Below are 18,720 nucleotides of genomic sequence, written 5' to 3' on the forward strand. Positions count from 1 at the left end.
TTAAGGGAATCATGCAGGAGTACCAATCTTCACAAAAGCTGCAGGATTATGTTTTGTATTGAATAAATATCTTTCAGAATAAACTTTGTGTATGTCTATAATGCAGAACCAGTTTATCCCTTTGTATATGCATTATTTAGCTCACTTAGGTATGGGTGCTTATTTATAGTTAGTTCTTATTTATGGTTATAGAGTGTTGCACAGGGGAGATGTGTAGGGTCCTCTTGCGTTGCATGCCCTCTTATTTGGGATATGAATGTGAGACGTGTGCGTCATGTGTACACTTGCATTGTAGAACAGTTGAAGATTCCTGCCTATGCTGCCAGTCATGCAATTAGATGCTTAATAAGCTATACATTTTGTACATCACTTATACCCTTTTGTACATCACTCGTACTCTTTTGTACGTCACTCGTACCCTTTACAACATCAATCGTACCCTTTTGTACATCACTCATACCCTTTTGTACATCACTCATACCTTTTGTACCTCACTCGTACCCTTTTGTACATCACTCGTACCCATTTGGACATCATTCAAATCCTTTTGTACATCACTCGTACCCTTTTGTACATCACTCGTATCCGCTTGTACATCACTCGTACCCCTGGCATCTTTTCACATCCAAAGATGCCCACCCCGCTGCTGCGGACTGTCACAGGTAGAAAGACCTGTGACCATATCTCAATTTCCACATCACTTTTAAAAGGCTTCCCATGCAAATCGGTGAGTATAACTTATAGGGCACTAAAGAAAGGTACATCAAATACATCACTAAGAAACCATAGGTTTCATAAGGTCAGCACAAGGTCAAAAAAACTTCTGCTTCATTTTTTTGATGCTTTTTCTGGGTTGGCCGACTGTGGCTTTGCTCAGCGTGCCGTCCATCATCTCCTTGTGTTTGCTTTGTTCACCTTAATTTGGTAGGATATACCCAGATGTGGGTCCCTTGCTCACTTTGCCACTGTATTCAAGCTAGCCTGGCTGATGATGGCTGTTAGTCCAAAACCTGTCCCAGAATGCTTGTTTCTGGTTCAGGTAAGACATGGCTTGGCAGTTCGGGCTGGACTGTTCCCATGAGGCACAGGGTCAAGACTGATTTGCATTTAGCTATGTCTGACTGGGGTGGTGAAGTGAGCTAAAGAGCAATGATGAATTCAACCCAGATCTGTGACTGCGGCTGAGTGCCTGAAAAGTTTCAGCGCTCCATCCATCATCTCCTTGTGTTTGCTTTGTTCACCCTAACTTGGCAGGGTATGCCCAGACGTGGGTCCCTTGCTCACTTTGCCACTGGAATAAAGCTAGCCTGGCTGATGAGGGCTGTTAGCCTGAAACTGGTCCCAGGATGCTTGTTTCCGGTCCAGGGAAGACATGGCTTAGCAGTTCGGGCTGGACTGTTCTCATGAGGCACAGGGTCAAGACTGATTTGCATATAGCTGTGTCTAAACTGGGGTGGCGAAGTGAGCTAAAGAATGATGATGGTTTCAACCCAAATCTGTGACTGGGGGTGAGTGTCTGAAAAGTTTCAGCACTCCGTCCATCATCTCCTTGTGTTTGCTTTGTTCGCCCTAAGTTGGCAGGGTATGCCCAGACGTGGGTCCCTTGCTCACTTTGCCACTGGATTCATGCTAGCCTGGCTGAGGAGAGCTGTTAGCCAGAAACCGGTCCCAGGATGCTTGTTTCCGGCGCAGGAAAGACATGGCTTGGCAGTTCGGGCTGGACTGTTCCCATACGGCACAGGGTCAAGACTGATTTGCATATAGCTGTGTCTGAACTGGGCTGGTGAAGTGAGCTAAAGAACGATGATGGATTCAACCCAGATCTGTGACTGGGGGTGAATGTCTGAAAAGTTTCAGCGCGCTGTCCATCATCTCCTTGTGATTGCTTTGGCTCAGTGCAATGCCTCAGTTAACTCCTGAATGTCTAGTCAACGAAGGAAAGCTCCGGAGCTTCAATGCGGCAAACCTGAATCTCAGGCCGTATCATGGTTCGATGTGGCCAGCTTGACTCTCATCAATGGGTCGGTCACTTTATGGAGCTATTTACCAAAAACTCTCCAAACATCTGAATCTTTTTCCAGAAGGTGCTTTTGAGGTTCCAAAGTGTCTTCAACACTAGTCCAAGGTTCCGGAAGCTCTGAGTGGCTCCTTGAGATGTTGGAACTACAACTATCAACAATATGCAGACACACCCCCGTACATTAGGATCTCACCCCTTGATGACTCTTACGCCTGGTGTATACCCTCCATGTTAGGTAAGGCTGCTTGACTAGCCACCATTTCAAGTTAAACACTTTACCTAATTTCTCCAAAACACTCTAGCATTGGAGTGCAATCGTGGAACAGATGACTGCTTGAATTCTCTGCTCAACTATAACCCACAGATTTTTGTACATGCAAAATCCCTGGCTGTTACTTTAGTCCGGTATTAACACTATGGACCTGATTTAGATCTTGGCCGACGGGTTGCTCCTTCTCAATGGTGACGTGGAATATAAAACACATTATATGCCATGAGATTTACATTTCGGCGGACGGGATATCTGTCACCTTTGTGATGGAGTAACCTGTCCGGCAAGATCTGAATCAGGCCCTATAGCTAAGAATGAGCGGATACCACTGTAACTGCAGAAGGGGATCAGACAGTCCATCCCAGAATATTGTCATGTTCCGAGTTCGTGGGCACACCAAAAACCACTGCCATTGCCAAGTCACTTTGTTAACTGCGAAATATGATATGTCTGCAGTAGGAAAATGTGGAAAACAAGTAAGGGGAAAGAGAAAGAGATGTATACACTGAATGGACCCTCTTTTGACACCTCAGTGAGTCTCTCAGGGCGGTTCCTCACAGACAGCACGGACACTGCTCTACCATGGGAAGTGATTGTTAAATATAATGCAATAGATAAGAATGCCACACAATATAGAAACAGTACCATTATCATTCTCACCAGTGGGTGTGGCTCTAACGAGCATGAGGCAACCTTGAAACCAGCTGGCTGCCCCAGGACGCTGCTGACAGTACACTGGGCCATTTATGAGGAGTAAATTAGGGGACACAAGCCATAGCACAACAGAACAACAGACCAATAAAAGAGAAGCTGGGAACAGCAAGGGAACCGAAAGAAGGAGAACATCAAAGCTGAGGGAATAATGTATGCTTGTAAGATAAGCGTAAGCAAAGAGCCAATGTAACTAAGGACTTGTTGCCGTTCAAGGTGCAAGAGGCTTCATAGATATTAATCAGGGTTTTGCCACCAATGATCCAGAGCTAACCTTAGATCCCGGAAGTGAGTAGTGCAGGAGTCTGTAGTTAGCGGTCCAGTGTACCAAATTCTCTATGTTTCCTCTGACCTGTTTTTTCTATCTCCTCCAGACCCTCAGAGCAGGTCTAGTGGTGATAGCGTGTCTGAGGTATTCTCCAAAAATTGGCTTTCTAGATCACATGGCACCAAGAACATTGTCAGTGTGTCAAGTTGAATCAGAAAGCCAGTTGGACTGAACTACCCCACAACCCACTGAGCAGTATCTGAGTGAGATGTGTTTCAGGTAACAATCAATCCTAGGGAATATCACAGGAATAATTAGTGCAACTCAAACCCCTTTCTGTATGGAAAGGCACACTCAAGAAAACTAGCAAACCAGGGATAGCTTTCAAAGATTTATATTAAAATCTGAACCGTATCCTAGTGGACACAATATTAATTGTACCTATTATGAACAAAAACAATGTTGTAGCAACAAAATTCACCAGAAGAGTAAATAGTGGATTGCAAATATTATTGTGAAATATTAGTAACATCATAAATATTTCTATGTCAGTATTTGCAATCCCACCCTTGTCTCTGGGTAACTAAGCAAATGTTAGCAATAATGTAAAGGCCTAATATGACTTTCAAAGGTGGATCACACCATCATACCTTGTGGGAACACTGAAACCAATGTTCATTAAAATAGCAGCCTCTTTTATTCTCATCTGCACCGGCAGGCAGACAGATAAGCTGACTGGGTGAAGGTTAAATGTGGCTCCCAGTAGCCTTTAGCAAAGTAAGGTTCCATATGGCCTCTGTCCTGCTTCTATGTTATTATAAATTAATATAGCGCAACGACTCACACCCAAAGGTGTATCTCAGCGCTTCGTTGACACAAGGTCCAGCAACTGTTAAAACAACTCCTGAGCTATCAAAGTATGCAGAGGGCCTTAGAGAAGTGATAAATACCCCGGGCTCATATAGAGTTGGTTGGCTGCGCAACATCAAGAAGTTTTTTTCCCTGTTGGGATTTAGAGAAGTCTGGGAGTCCGGTAAACCAATAAACAAGATTGATCTCAAAAGAGCTTACTGGGCATGGATTGATACCCAAGAGATCAGCAATCCCAACCTAGGCAGACTAACAGAAGATTTTTATCTACACAAACAAGTTGTCAGCCTTGAGTCCTATCTTGATTTTGTTCAGAAACCAAGAGATAGAACACTCTATATACTATTCAGATTGGGCACATTACCAACCCGAGAGTACACCAACAAATGGAAGCCTCCCTAACAAACCCCGGCATCTTGCCCGAGCTGCAGTGGGAAGGTCGAAAGTATTGCACACCTCATGTTTGAGTGCCCAGCTTACAAAAACCCAAGAGACAGGTGGTCAAGTCCGGTCTGTAGACAGCTGGGCACGTTGAACTATCGTGTAGCCCTCAGAATTCTACAATCAGATACTAGCGCTGTGCTGGTTTGTGGTGTGGCCAAATTTCTTGGGTGGTCTTGGATAATTAGGTTCAAGTCTCTTCGTTCTGACACGACTTTTTAGTTTCCTTACATTTTACTCCTCTTTTTCAATCAAAAGCAATGGGACTAATATTTAAATTTAATTCTCTTTTATCTGATTGTAGATATCATATCATATGCCAAATGTATTTATTCAATTTTTAGCATTCTCTTCCCACACGAAAAATTGTATCTTTCATGTATGTATGTTGATGCTTTTATGATACAATTTTTTTTCGAAATAAAGCTTTGATTGATTGATTGATTAAAACAACCAGGTCTTCAAGAGTTTTTTAAACTTTGCAAAGTTTAGTCAAGTGCAGATGTAGGTTTAGGGGGCTTATCCCTTCCCTGTGCACTGAGACTGCTGCAACATTGGTCTGGACCTTGGACCGCTGGCTACCAGGAAACCCAAGCTGCCAATGGGAGGGTCAGGCAGGATAGTTTCTCCAGATCCCTCGATAATCTGTTTGCCATTCTGCATTTATTTTTTACTACAACAAATGTGGAAATAGGTTAATAGTGCATCAGGTGACATCATTTTTCTCTTGCATATTACAAGGGTGTTACATCTGACCTGGGCATTATAGTTGTTGTGGTAACCAACAGACTCATGGTTATCATCATGGAGCTCTCCTGGACGAGCATCGTGTCTTGATGATCTCTGACTCGGTCACCATTCTGCTGAAATTGTCATGTCCTGCCCAATGCAGGGAAAGAAGGGGAGATATGTTGAGATCTCAAATATTCATACATCAGCCATTGTAGAGTCACGAGGACAAAGTAAAGAGTAATACAGTTCAAAGGTAGACAGAGTAACAAAAGGGGATATTTAAACATCTCTTTTTCATCTTGCGCAATATTGACCGCAGCCCTTAGGCTCAGTTCTTTGACCAGAATAACCAGAGTTCGGTCTTCTTTCTCTGCAAATTCAGCCTATGAAAGCTGCCTGAAAGTCTTTAAATTACACTATGTTGTAAACAATCGGCCTTAATTAATGCAAACTAATTCAAGCTATTTGAGGTGGTGAGTGCTGTACACCTGCGTGGGTGATTGATCATCATGGCATGCCTCTCATCTATCTAATAAAACTCATGCCTGAGAGAATGATTCACCGCCTATCAAGCTGTAATCATACAGGCTGAGTAGCAATCGTGGGCACCGCCCTCAAGGTTTCTAACATTGAGGGTGGATGAAATAAGATGAGGAGATTCCTAACTGTTGGATACAGACCACTTCCAGAAGCAGGAAACTATAAAATGACAAATCACCAGCCGGGATCCCAAGGTTGCCCTGGGAAATCCCAAATAATGCCAGGGAGTGATTGAATATGATAACTTGGTACAGGGAAGGAGGAGGCTTCAATCATAGACTTCAAAATCAGTTTAAGTGTATCCTGGAACACTGGTAATGTGATCAGAGGGTGAGGCCACATTCTCTTTTATACCCATGCCACAGATGCCATAATCACCAAGACAGTGTGTCCATGAAGGAAAGCCTTTGTTATGTATCGACAGATGAGAATTGTGCCTGAGCCATTAGATTTGTCCAATCTGGGAGAAAGCTCATAGTTAGTCTGTCCCATGAAAAAGGTGGTCTTACAGGCGTCGCCTATTTCATTACTGTGGTCTCCGTTTCAATTTTTAATGTGGTGACCTCACATTACAGAGCTCAGGGAAGCAGATAAAGTTGCAATTAGGCAACATCTGTATCACTAGTACTTGTATTCTGCACCCACTAAAACTGTATTTTATCTGTAAAACCATTACAGAGGATTATGTTTTATTGTTGAAAACTGGTGCCTGGAGTTGAGTTTTATTGTTGAACAGAGATGCCGGGAAGGGTGTTTTATTGTTGAACATTGGTACCTGGAGTGGAGTTTTATTGTTGAATATTGGTGCCTGGAATTATGTTTTATTGTTGAACATTGGTGCCTGGAGTGGAGTTTTATTGTTGAACACTGGTGCCTGGAGTGGAGTTTTATTGTTGAACACTGCTGACTGGAATTATGTTTTATTGTTGTGCATTGGTGCCTGGAGTTGAGTTTTGTAATTGAACAAGGCTGCCTGGAATGGTGTTTTATTGTTGAACAGAGGTGCCTGGAATGGTGTTTTATTGTTGAACATTGGTGCCTGGAGTGGAGTTTTATTGTTGAACACTGCTGCCTGGAGTGATGTTTTATTGTTGAACAATGGTGCCTGGAGTAGAGTTTTGTTGTTGAATGGTGCTTGGAATGGAGTTTTATTTTTGAACATTGTGGCCAGGAATTATGCTTTCCTGTTCAACATTGGTGCATGGAATGGTGTTTTATTGTTGAATATTGATGCCTGGAATGGTGTTTTATTGTTGAACAGAGGTGCCAGAAATGATGTTTTATTGTTGAACATTGGTGCCTGGAATGATGTGTTATTGTTGAACAGTGGTGCCTGGAATTATGTGTTGTTGTTGAACAGTAGTGCCTGGAATGGTGTTTTATGGCTGAACATTAGGGCCCAGAAAGTTGTAAGGGCATCAATTGTTTCTTCACCTTTAAAGATTTATCAGCATTTGTGGAACCAATTAGTATTCCTCAGCTCTAGTATCATCTCAATGTTTTCTCATTCCGTTTGATCACGGATCACCTACTTGATGCCTTTATAACTTTAGCCTAAAAGAAATAAAGACAACCTTAACTTATTGATTTATTGAATGAGTTGCTATATAGGAAGATTGAAAGGGTACAGTGGTAATATTGGTACACAATAGACCCATCATTTTTAACAAACATTCTATAGTACCCTGTCAGTCCAAGGGATGCCCTGACCTGTGTCTGGGTAACAGGAGCTGTCCAATACAAAATAGTTTGGATTTTAGCTTAGAGAGGCTGTACATGGCCCCCACCTACCAGATGGCCCAGGTAAACCACATAACTCTGCCATATTTGGCACTTACTTGCCTTACTAGTCAGGCCTGCCTGCTGCATGGCCTGAAGAGCTTCCCTTAGGTGGCTCAAGTGATACCCCAGGTAGAACTCGATACAACTATATCATCCAGAATGGCTGCACTGAACTGTTCCAACCCAGACAAGACCCTGTTCACCAACCTTTGGAAGGTGGCAGGTGAATTCTTTAAGCCAAAGGTCTTTACAGCCACACGGCTCCCGCCCTGCCATAGCATACAGCAGTGTCCCGGGGGTGGGCACCCCGGGACACTGCAGGAGCTGACCCTGGGGGGTGGCGGTCCGCAGGGCCATCAAGGGCTTCAGGAGGGGGTCCACGCGGCCCCCTCCCTACCAGTACAAAGCCCCGGGGAGCAGGTCATCCCCGGGGCTCGGGGGTCCGTAACGGACCCCCACATTTCCTTATTCAGTGCCCCGGAGAGGTGGTGGTCCCCGGGGTGTGTGGGGGGTCTCAAGCCCCTCCACACAGGTTTTTTTTTTAAAAGAGCCCCGGGGAGGTGGTGGTCCCTGGGGCTGCGGTGGGGACCACGTGCCCCCCGCAGTTATTTCTGAAAACCCCAGGTAGATGGCAATACCCAGGCCAGTGTGGGGGGATTGGGACCCCCCATGTATTAATTTTTTTCACAGCCCTGGGAAGGTGCTGATCCCCGGGACTGCGGGGCCCCCACGGGCCCCTGCTAATAAATTGCCAGTGCCCCCGCGACCTGGCCCATCTGGGGGCTTTTTTTAAATTAAGCGTGGGTATATCAAGATACGGTTGCTTCTGCAGCAAGGGCGCACTCGAGAGACAAGAAATCGTGCACAGATAGGAACGAGCACTACAGCAATCTGACACGTTTCGGGTATGTATCCCTTAATCATAGGCTTGACTCCAAACAGTTGCTTTGCCACCGGACTTTATGTAAATGCACGCCCTCCAATGGGCTACTCAGATGAGTCCCAGCGCCTTCTGGGTAATATAGTCCCTGTAGGCTGCATTCACCCTAATGAGGTTGGAAACAAAAGTCAATATTAGCATTCAGAGGAATAATAAAGTGTCCGTTCATGCCCAAAATCCATTGATTTCTCTCCACATATTGGCATCGTCAGTTTGCGTGCCTAGTGGCCCCTTGTAAATCCTCAGGGTGGTGCAGCCCTTCACGCCCGAAGCCGGCGTGTAAACATCAAGGAGCGGTTGCTTCTGCAGCAAGGGCGCACTCGAGAGACAAGAAATCATGCACAGGTAGGAACAAGCACTTCAGCAATCTGACGCGTTTCGGGTATGTATCCCTTAATCATAGGCTTGACTCCAAACAGTTGCTTTGCCACCGGCCTGTTTTTAAATGCACGCCCTCCAATCGGCTACTCAGATGAGTCCCAGTGCCTGCTGGGTAATGAAGTCCCTGTAGCCTGCATTCACCCTAATGGGGTTGGAAACAAAAGTCAATATTAGCATTCAGATGAATAATAAAGTGTCCGTTCATGCCCAAAATCCATGCATGTCTCTCCGCATATTGGCATTGTCAGATTGCGTGTCTAGTGGCCCCTTGTAAATCTTCAGGGTGGTGCAGCCCTTCAAGCCCAAAGCCGGCGTGTAAACATCAAGGAACGGTTGCTTCTGCAGTAAGGGCGCACTTGAGAGACAAGAAATCATACACACGTAGGAACGAGCACACCCGCAACCTGACGCATTTCGGGTATGTATCCCTTAATCGTGGGCTTTACTCCAAACAGTTGCTTTGCCATTGGCCTTTTTTTAAATGCACGCCCTCCAATGGGTTACTCAGATGAGTCCCAGCACCTGCTGGGTAATGTAGTCCCTGTAGACTGCATTCACCCTAATGGGGTTGGAAACAAAAGTCAATATAAGCATTCAGATGAATAATAAAGTGTCCGTTCATGCCCAAAATACATGCATGTCTCTCCACATATTGGCATCGTCAGATTGCGAGTCTAGTGGCCCCTTGTAAATCATCAGGGTGGTGCAGCCCTTCATGCCCGAAGCCGGCGTGTAAACATTATTTAAGAACGGTTGCTTCTGCAGCAAGGGCGCACTCGAGAGACAAGAAATCATGCACAGGTGGGATACGAGCACTTCCGCAACCTGATGCGTTTCGGGTATGTATCCCTTAATCATAGGCTTGACTCCAAACATATGAACATATTGCACTCACTCGTGGTTTTCTTTATGGAAAGGGCTTTATTGTAGTTGCCAAACCCAACGTGTTTCGCCTCTTCAAGAAGGCCCTTTCCATAAAGAAAACCACGAGTGAGTGCAATCCTTTCTTAGCCTGCAGAATCAAGAGACTAAGAACCTGCGACATAAATTATCGGCTGGATCCTGCCGAATGGTTTTGAACCGCGCTGGAAATTGGAGCGCCTACGTCACAAAGGGATCCATTTGGAATGTTTCTATATATATATATATATATATATATATGCCAATCGTAGATACCCGAAGTATGAAGGCGCCACACCCAGCGTAGTTTCAATCTTTATTACTGGAAGACAGCAGCACACACAGCGAGACCCTCGCAGCTTAATCCTTCGTGCCATACGCGTTTCAGGAGCAATCTCCCTTGTTCACTGGCTTTCGTCGAGGAGGAAACAGCTGTGCTAGTTTGAATCGCACTCGCGATCTTTTGAAGTGAATCAGGCCCCAATGGGCGTGTCTTTGCAAGGTGTTCTGGTCATTGTGGTACAGGTAAGTTCTTGTATCCCAAGTGGATATTGCCGTTCACTTCCCTGAAGTATTAAAATCCGATTAGGTCGCTGGTTAAAGTCTGGCTGGGCTGCTGCTCGTTCATGTCTCACCAGAGAAAACGCCGTTCCATTCGCGCTCTTTGAATTCACAGGCGCGTGGACCTGCTGGGGTACGCAGTGGGGCAACCTTCGTGGCCAGGGCAGACCACATATATGCCAATCGTAGATACCCGAAGTATGAAGGCGCCACACCCAGCGTACTTTCAATCTTTATTACTGGAAGACAGCAGCACACACAGCGAGACCCTCGCAGCTTAATCCTTCGTGCCATACGCGTTTCAGGAGCAATCTCCCTTGTTCACTGGCTTTCGTCGAGGAGGAAACAGCTGTGCTAGTTTGAATCGCACTCGCGATCTTTTGAAGTGAATCAGGCCCCAATGGGCGTGTCTTTGCAAGGTGTTCTGGTCATTGTGGTACAGGTAAGTTCTTGTATCCCAAGTGGATATTGCCGTTCACTTCCCTGAAGTATTAAAATCCGATTAGGTCGCTGGCCCCAATGGGCGTGTCTTTGCAAGGTGTCTCGCTGTGTGTGCTGCTGTCTTCCAGTAATAAAGATTGAAACTACGCTGGGTGTGGCGCCTTCATACTTCGGGTATCTACGATTGGCATATATGTGGTCTGCCCTGGCCACGAAGGTTGCCCCACTGCGTACCCCAGCAGGTCCACGCGCCTGTGAATTCAAAGAGCGCGAATGGAACGGCGTTTTCTCTGGTGAGACATGAACGAGCAGCAGCCCAGCCAGACTTTAACCAGCGACCTAATCGGATTTTAATACTTCAGGGAAGTGAACGGCAATATCCACTTGGGATATAAGAACTTACCTGTACCACAATGACCAGAACACCTTGCAAAGACACGCCCATTGGGGCCTGATTCACTTCAAAAGATCGCGAGTGCGATTCAAACTAGCACAGCTGTTTCCTCCTCGACGAAAGCCAGTGAACAAGGGAGATTGCTCCTGAAACGCGTATGGCACGAAGGATTAAGCTGCGAGGGTCTCGCTGTGTGTGCTGCTGTCTTCCAGTAATAAAGATTGAAACTACGCTGGGTGTGGTGCCTTCATACTTCGGGTATCTACGATTGACATATATATATATATATATATATAGATAGATAGATAGATAGATAGATAGATAGATAGATAGATAGATAGATAGATAGATAGATAGATAGATAGATAGATAGATAGATAGATAGATAGATAGATAGATAGATAGATAGATAGATAGATAGATAGATAGATAGATAGATAGATAGATAGATAGATAGATAGATATACGATGATGGATTCAACCCAGATCTGTGACTGGGGTTGAGTGTCTGAAAAGTTTCAGCGCTCCGTCCATCATCTCCTTGTGTTTGCTTTGTTTGCCCTAATTTGGCAGGGTATGCCCAGACGTGGGTCCCTTGCTCACTTTGCCACTGGATTCAAGCTAGCCTGGTTGATGAGGGCTACTAGCCCGAAACCGGTCCCAGGATGCTTGTTTCCAGTCCAGGGAAGACATGGCTTGGCAGCCCGGGATGGATTGTTCCCATGAGGCACAGGGTCAAGACTGATTTGCATGTAGCTGTGCCTGAACTGGGGATGGCAAAGTGAGCTAAAGAACGATGATGGATTCAACACAGATCTGTGACTGGGGGTGACTGTCTGAAAAGTTTCAGTGCTCCGTCCATCATTTTCTTGTGTTTGATGTATATATATAAGCAGAAAGATATTTATTCATTTCTCACACAGTGATGTCCGTCCTGACGCGTTTCAGCTGGTCCCAGACTTTTTCTAAGTAATTTGTTTGCTAGATTTCTTCAAATGTAAAGGTACAGCGCATGTAGACATAGAAGAAACAACATCCATTGCTAACATGTCCCCCTCATTATGCATGCTGTCTCTTAAACTGTCTCAATACATATTCATATCCAAATGGTATATATATTTGTATATTTACATTTTAAAAATAATTCTTTATAAAAAACAAGCCACCTTGACATTGTCATTAATTATCTAACAAACGGGTCCAGGAAACACTTAGGAACTATACTCTTGGGCCGGTGCCCAAATTTACTAAGAAGCATTATGCAACCTCTCTCGAATCAAACCTTCGGTGACAAAATACAGGGCATTGCCAACCTCAAGATATTCTACTTCCTAGAAGTGCATGTGCATATTTATATTTAATTATTCAATTGGCAAATGCAATGGTCAGTGTTACAAATATAAAACACATGTATCTTTTTCACATGGCCATCGTACAATTTGAATAAAAGGAGATTTTTCACCATTCTGCAGGCCTTACAATGATTGCACTTGTAGAACCTTTTCATGGTATGTCTCAGGTTTGCGGCTTCCATCGAAATAGCTATGTGTCAGATTATCTCCCAATGTCCTCCCTTTCCTGTATGTCACTGGGGGTGCCATAGGTAAATCTTTACCAATTACATGATCCCTTTTGACTACCTGCCGGTGTATTCTCAGGATCTGGTATACTTTTGGGGACATTTGATTAAAACAGGTGATAAATCTTGCTGCAGTGCCTTCCTTTGGAGCTCTATTATTTGGATAAAACAACTGATTCCTGGTGACAATTTCTGGCTTGCGTTTATCCTCAACTAACGTCTTTGGATGATACCCTCGTTTCCTGAACCTCTGATTCATTTTTGTACCTGTCCTTAAATTCCTGATCCTGGCTACAAATTCTTTTAAACTTAAAAGTTTCTCCATAAGGAATGCTATCTTTCAAATTGGTCGGATGTTGACTTTTAAAGTGCAGAGTGCTATTAACGGCTGTTGTCTTGCGAAATACAGTGGTTTTGATTTTATAATCTTTTACTTGTAATAAGAAGTCCAGAAAGGATATCTGGCTGTAAAATGCAGATTGTAGGGATTCTCATTCAGGATCTTCACATACTCCGCGGCCTCTTGTTTTGACCCGTTCCACAACAAAAATAACTTGTCAATGTAACGGGTCTAGACCAGTGTATGTTATACATATTTCGCATTGTCGCCTGCCCAGGCCACCTGCTTCTCCCACCAGCCCATAACCAAATTGGCAAAGCTGGGGGCAAAGCAGGTGCCCATAGCTGTCCCCATAGTCTGTCTATACACCCTTCCATTGTGCATGAAGATGTTGTCCTTCAAACAAACACGGATCATTTCCAAGAGCAATCGCATATGTTCTAAGAAACACGCTGGTCTCTTTTTCAAACAGTGCTCGCATGCTAGTACTCCTAAATTGCGTCCAATTAAAGTATAGATGGCAGTGACATCAAGCGTAATCATGATGTATTAGTCATTCCAAGTGAGGTCATTATTTTAGTAAGGCAATCTCCACTGTCTTTACAGTAAGATAGTGATGTTTTAACAAAGGGAAAAATAAATGAGTTAATATATATGGCAATGTTCTCTAAGAAACTCTCATTAGAGGAAACAATAGGTCTTCCTGGAGGGATTGGGCAATCTCTTATGGACCTTCGGCAGTAAATAAAACGCGTGGATCTTGGGTTGTTCTGATCTTAAGAAATTGAATTCATTCTGATTCTAATGCTCTGATCTCAAGAAATTTAATTCATCCTGACTTTAAAATACAGGCAACATACCAAGACTTGAGTTGTATTTGAAATCTTTAAACACAATCACGATATTCGTCAAGTGTAATAACCTGATAACATTCTCCATCCTGTAATTGTCTCCTGGCTTCTTGATTGTATTTCCCAGAGTCTATAATTATCACATTTCCTCCCTTGTCACAGTTTTTGATTACAATGGAGATGTCCTCTTTCAAAGTTTTCAAAGCCTTCCTCAATTCAAGTGTTACGTTATCATTGTATCCCCCACTTTTGTTTCTCAGTTCGACTAGATCATGTGTAACCATTTCATGGAAGCTATCAATTAAGCCTGGGCGGTAAATTCCGTTCCGCACACAGAATTTGCGGAATTTAGGTAATTTCGAGTTCCGTGGAGAACGCAAAATTATCAAAAATTCTGCGATCAAGGGCTTTGTGAATTTTTTTGCTTGTTTGCGCTTTAAAAATGTGTGTTCGTGAGCTATTTCTCCCCGAGCACACAAACAGCGTTCACAAACAAGAAAAAAGCATTGCGAACTGGCGGAACAAGCAATTCTGCATGTTCGCTGAACTTTTGCGTGCTCGCGGAGATTTTTTACCATTTTGCAGAGCGTTGCGTAGCGCGACTGCGCAAATTCTGCCCACTCCTACTATCTATATTATTGTGGGCTGTAATGGGAATAGCATGGGACCTAGGTTTAAAGCCACTCATACTGATGGATCCAATATCAATCCCCAAGTTTGACATAAGATGTTCCATATCAACATTGGGATCTAAGCCCTCACTTTCTCTGTATAATGTTTCCAGTGCTAGAAGTCCCTCAGCTTCCCCTCTATATATATATATATATTCACTGAAAAAACACAAATTTCAGAGATGATATAGTTATAGTTAGTTGGACATTACACTCCATAAAATACCAGGAAAATGAACCATTATAGTTAGTTGAGCTAGCTATAACTCATGCCCCCCAATGCACTGTTGATGACGTCACATATTACATCACTCATGACATGGTCAGTGACATCACTGATTACATCACTCATGACATCTCAAATAACATCACTGATGACCCCCCCGAAAGCACCTTGAGACCCTCACGGGTGAGAAGCGCGCTTTATAAAACCCTGATTGATTGATTGATTGTTATTCTGAAATTGCTTCTTGCTTTTTCATAGGGAAATATTCCCCTAAATAAGTTAACATTGTTAACCCTCATCTGTTTTGACCTACTCTGTTCTTATCAGCATTTGCACGGAAATACCCCAGGTAAATAATTGAAGAGTCTGTAAGATGCAACCACTGCTCGACTGGTCTGCAAAGGTGCTCTGGCAACCTCAATTGATCTATTGTTGGGTCTAAAATGCTAGTTTTCCCCTCTTCACCTATTCTTTGTGTTTTTCTTTGCCTCAAGATCTGTTTATCTCATGAGACTTCGCTGCGAGGCCTGGAAGTACTGAGAAGATACACAGAAATATAACCATAAACTACAGATTTATAATTTGTATAACTGTGCGTAATTTTGCATAAAGTTACCACAATGTAGGGTAACAACACAAAACGAAAGTTCTTGCATTTCGCACTCCCTAATGTAAACCATTGTTGTCTTTTACCACCATGTCAGGGATTCTTGCAATGTATGAACTCGCAATGCACTCCAAGTTTGCAGATTTTTCCAGTATCCCTATTTTGTGACCATAAATCCAACAAGCCACCCTGCAATTCATTTCTGAGGCCACACCCACTATGCCAGTGGGATCCACTGTAGGGTAAAAATACCTACTGCCATTGATGAAATGTTATGGCTCTGATTACGAGGTGTGAACACATGCATACAGGAGTTTGTGCAGCGATCAGAATTCCTACTGGTGTCGATTGTTCAAAGGAATCTGGATAGGATTATAGTTCTCGAGTCTACATACAACTGTGCAGGTGAGAGGGAAAAATCTTGAGGGACATGTAGTATTCCCCAGCACTCCCAGTTGTGCTACAGTGATAGCCCAGGAGTAGGTAGGTGAAGGTTGTTGTACTAGCGGGTACCAGCCTCGGTACCCACAAATGACTACCCCACCAAACAGAGTTTAGTATTACACGTCTTTATTCTTCTGCTTGCAACTGCAAACTCAACATTCTAAAGCAGCCTTCATTGCATTCCTCCAACATTTTCATCACAGCTCGACGGAGTCCATCAGGAGCCAAAAGGGTCTGTCATTGCTATCCCTCAAGACACTACAGTGGTCATACACCTGGAAGAACTCAACCTATGTGTGGCCTCTATCATGAGCTGCAATCACTGTGTCCTTGCAGATGAGTTTATTTGCTCTGTGGAAATATGGATTTTTCTGGTCAGTTATGTCCCCTATCTTGGACCCCAACGGTTCTATGTGCATGTTACAAGTACATGTATGTTCCCTCCAGTTCCAGTTATGAAGACGCAAATACATGTGCGTCCAACGTCAACATATCCTCTGTCAGATCCGCCATGAATAGGCCGGATATTCCATTCTTAAATATGAAAGGCCACCAGCTTTATATGGTTCACTTATGCCATTTTACAGTCTAGGCAAGTAGGCCCTGATTCTGTCATCAAAACTCTTCTTGCTTTCTGCCTCTGAAAGCACCAGTCTGAGCCTGCATCTGTGACCATGAACTTTGTCTCATTCTCTGCGCGGCTCACGAAGCCTGACATCAGCCTATTCTCTGCCAAGAACTGTATTTCACCTTCGAATTATCTGCTTCCCCCTCAGCCGATGCATTCCTGCCTAGTAGTTTAAGTAAACATTCTTCCAGTTACCGAGCAAAAGGCCCGACTTCTCTGCCCTTATGCAAGTAATTCATAGCCCTGTCACCATGGAATATTCCTACCCCCTCGCATTCAGTGTAGACACTTAGACGCTTGTACACGCACGCACAGTCAGTATAGAATAGATTCTGTCCGAGAGTCCTTCTTTCTTGGATAACATAGTTCTTTAAACATAGGATGTTAGATATGATTTGGGATTAGGTTGACTTGACCCCCCAGACTTTTTGTCTCCACATGTAGAGCTAAATGTCAAGTCCCCTTCACCCCCTAGTTACACGTCAATTACACGTCATACTGCTGCGCGCGCATCTAGGCCAAGTATTATCTTATAGATCCACCTATAGGTGACATCATAACCAATTATGTTCCTTTTTACGCCTTATTACACCCATTTCTGGTTACGCAGAACAACTCGTCATTTTCCTTATCAATTGTTACGCCTACTGCATTTACTTCATTGTCATGTATGTACTATAAAAGTCATTTCTTGTCAATAAAGTATGTACTTCACTTCCTGAACCCCCGTGGTGATGGAACTTGGAGCAACCGATTATAATCGAGCACTGGAATAAAGCCCATTCCGAAACTCTAATATCACGGATTCTGCCTCTCATTTTACTGAGCTATTTTATAATGTTTCTGTATCAAATTCAGTCCCGGTAAAGGAATTTTATTTACCACATGATGGCGCCCGAACAGGGACACTTTCTCATCTCACGCCCCGGCGGTGAGTTGCAGGCCCGGTCTCCTGCCACAGCTGGACGGACAATAACGCGTACCAGCAGGATTTCCTGTATCTCCCTCCGGTCAAGCGGGGGCGACTGAGACTGCGATCAACACCCAGACGAGGCGGTGAGAAGTGCGAAGTATCCCGACCAGAGCCTAGCTGAGAGAGCAAGATCCGAGGTATACAGAGACCCACCAGTTCGAAGTCAAGCCCAGTTTCCGACAAGACGAGTCGAGTCCAGTCCGGTTCAAGTTCAAGTTACCGAGGCCTTCCGTTTCCGAAGCTACCCGGTGAGTACCATTACTGGGGAGGCATTTCTGACGTGCACATAGGTTGGGCCGGTCAAGACGGGTTTGGGTACACAAATCCGGTCTGCACTGTTTTAGCAGTGTATCTGTACTGTTTAGCAGTATATCAAGTATTCCGAAGTATCTAGTTAGTGTCAAGAGTTATGCTTGGTGATTAGTTATGCAGACGATCATCATTGTTGTTTATTTTAAAAGGTAAAAAAATGTTTAATGTTTAATGTTTAATGTGTTAAACGTCCTGCATATTGTGGTATGAATGGTTGTTCATTATTGTGCTTTTGTATTAAGTGTGTTCAAGATTAAGTATCGGATCAGTTGTCAATATGCCGCTCTTTTCGAAATTAAGACAGATCACTAATAGAAAAGGGGTTCTCGAAGAAGCCGTCCCTATTCCTCCTAGGGACACTCCAGGGCACTTTATGTATCACAAACATGGCTTAGACGCTATATTATTTCTTGATTTATGGGTAGACTATACCAAGGGATTACCAGAAAGTCAGAGGTGGCCCGCAGCGGGGACCTGGGATGCAGAGTGCATCATGAAAGTCGAGGAAGAGTTATGGAAAAGGAAAGTCAGACAGTCACAGAAGGACGCCGTTGAGTTATGGCGTAAAGAATCTCATAGACGTACAGAAAAAGCACGTAGACAGGAAGAAAGGAATAAAGAAAGTTCAAATAAAGTTCAAGGAAATCTATTAATTGAGGAAGGTATCCGAGTGAAATCCGAACAAGTAGACAGACAAAGAAATGCCCTTATGAATGGTATGTATCCCCTTCTGGCCGAAGGATTACCTAAGGCTACTCCAGAGATACCGAAAGACTTGCCACCCCCATTATTCCCAATCAAGGTACATCCTAAGGGGCATCCTAGAACCGCAGAAGA

Source organism: Triturus cristatus, chromosome 1_1 (genome assembly GCF_964204655.1).
Source record: "Triturus cristatus chromosome 1_1, aTriCri1.1, whole genome shotgun sequence".
In the NCBI taxonomy this organism is placed as follows: domain Eukaryota; kingdom Metazoa; phylum Chordata; class Amphibia; order Caudata; family Salamandridae; genus Triturus; species Triturus cristatus.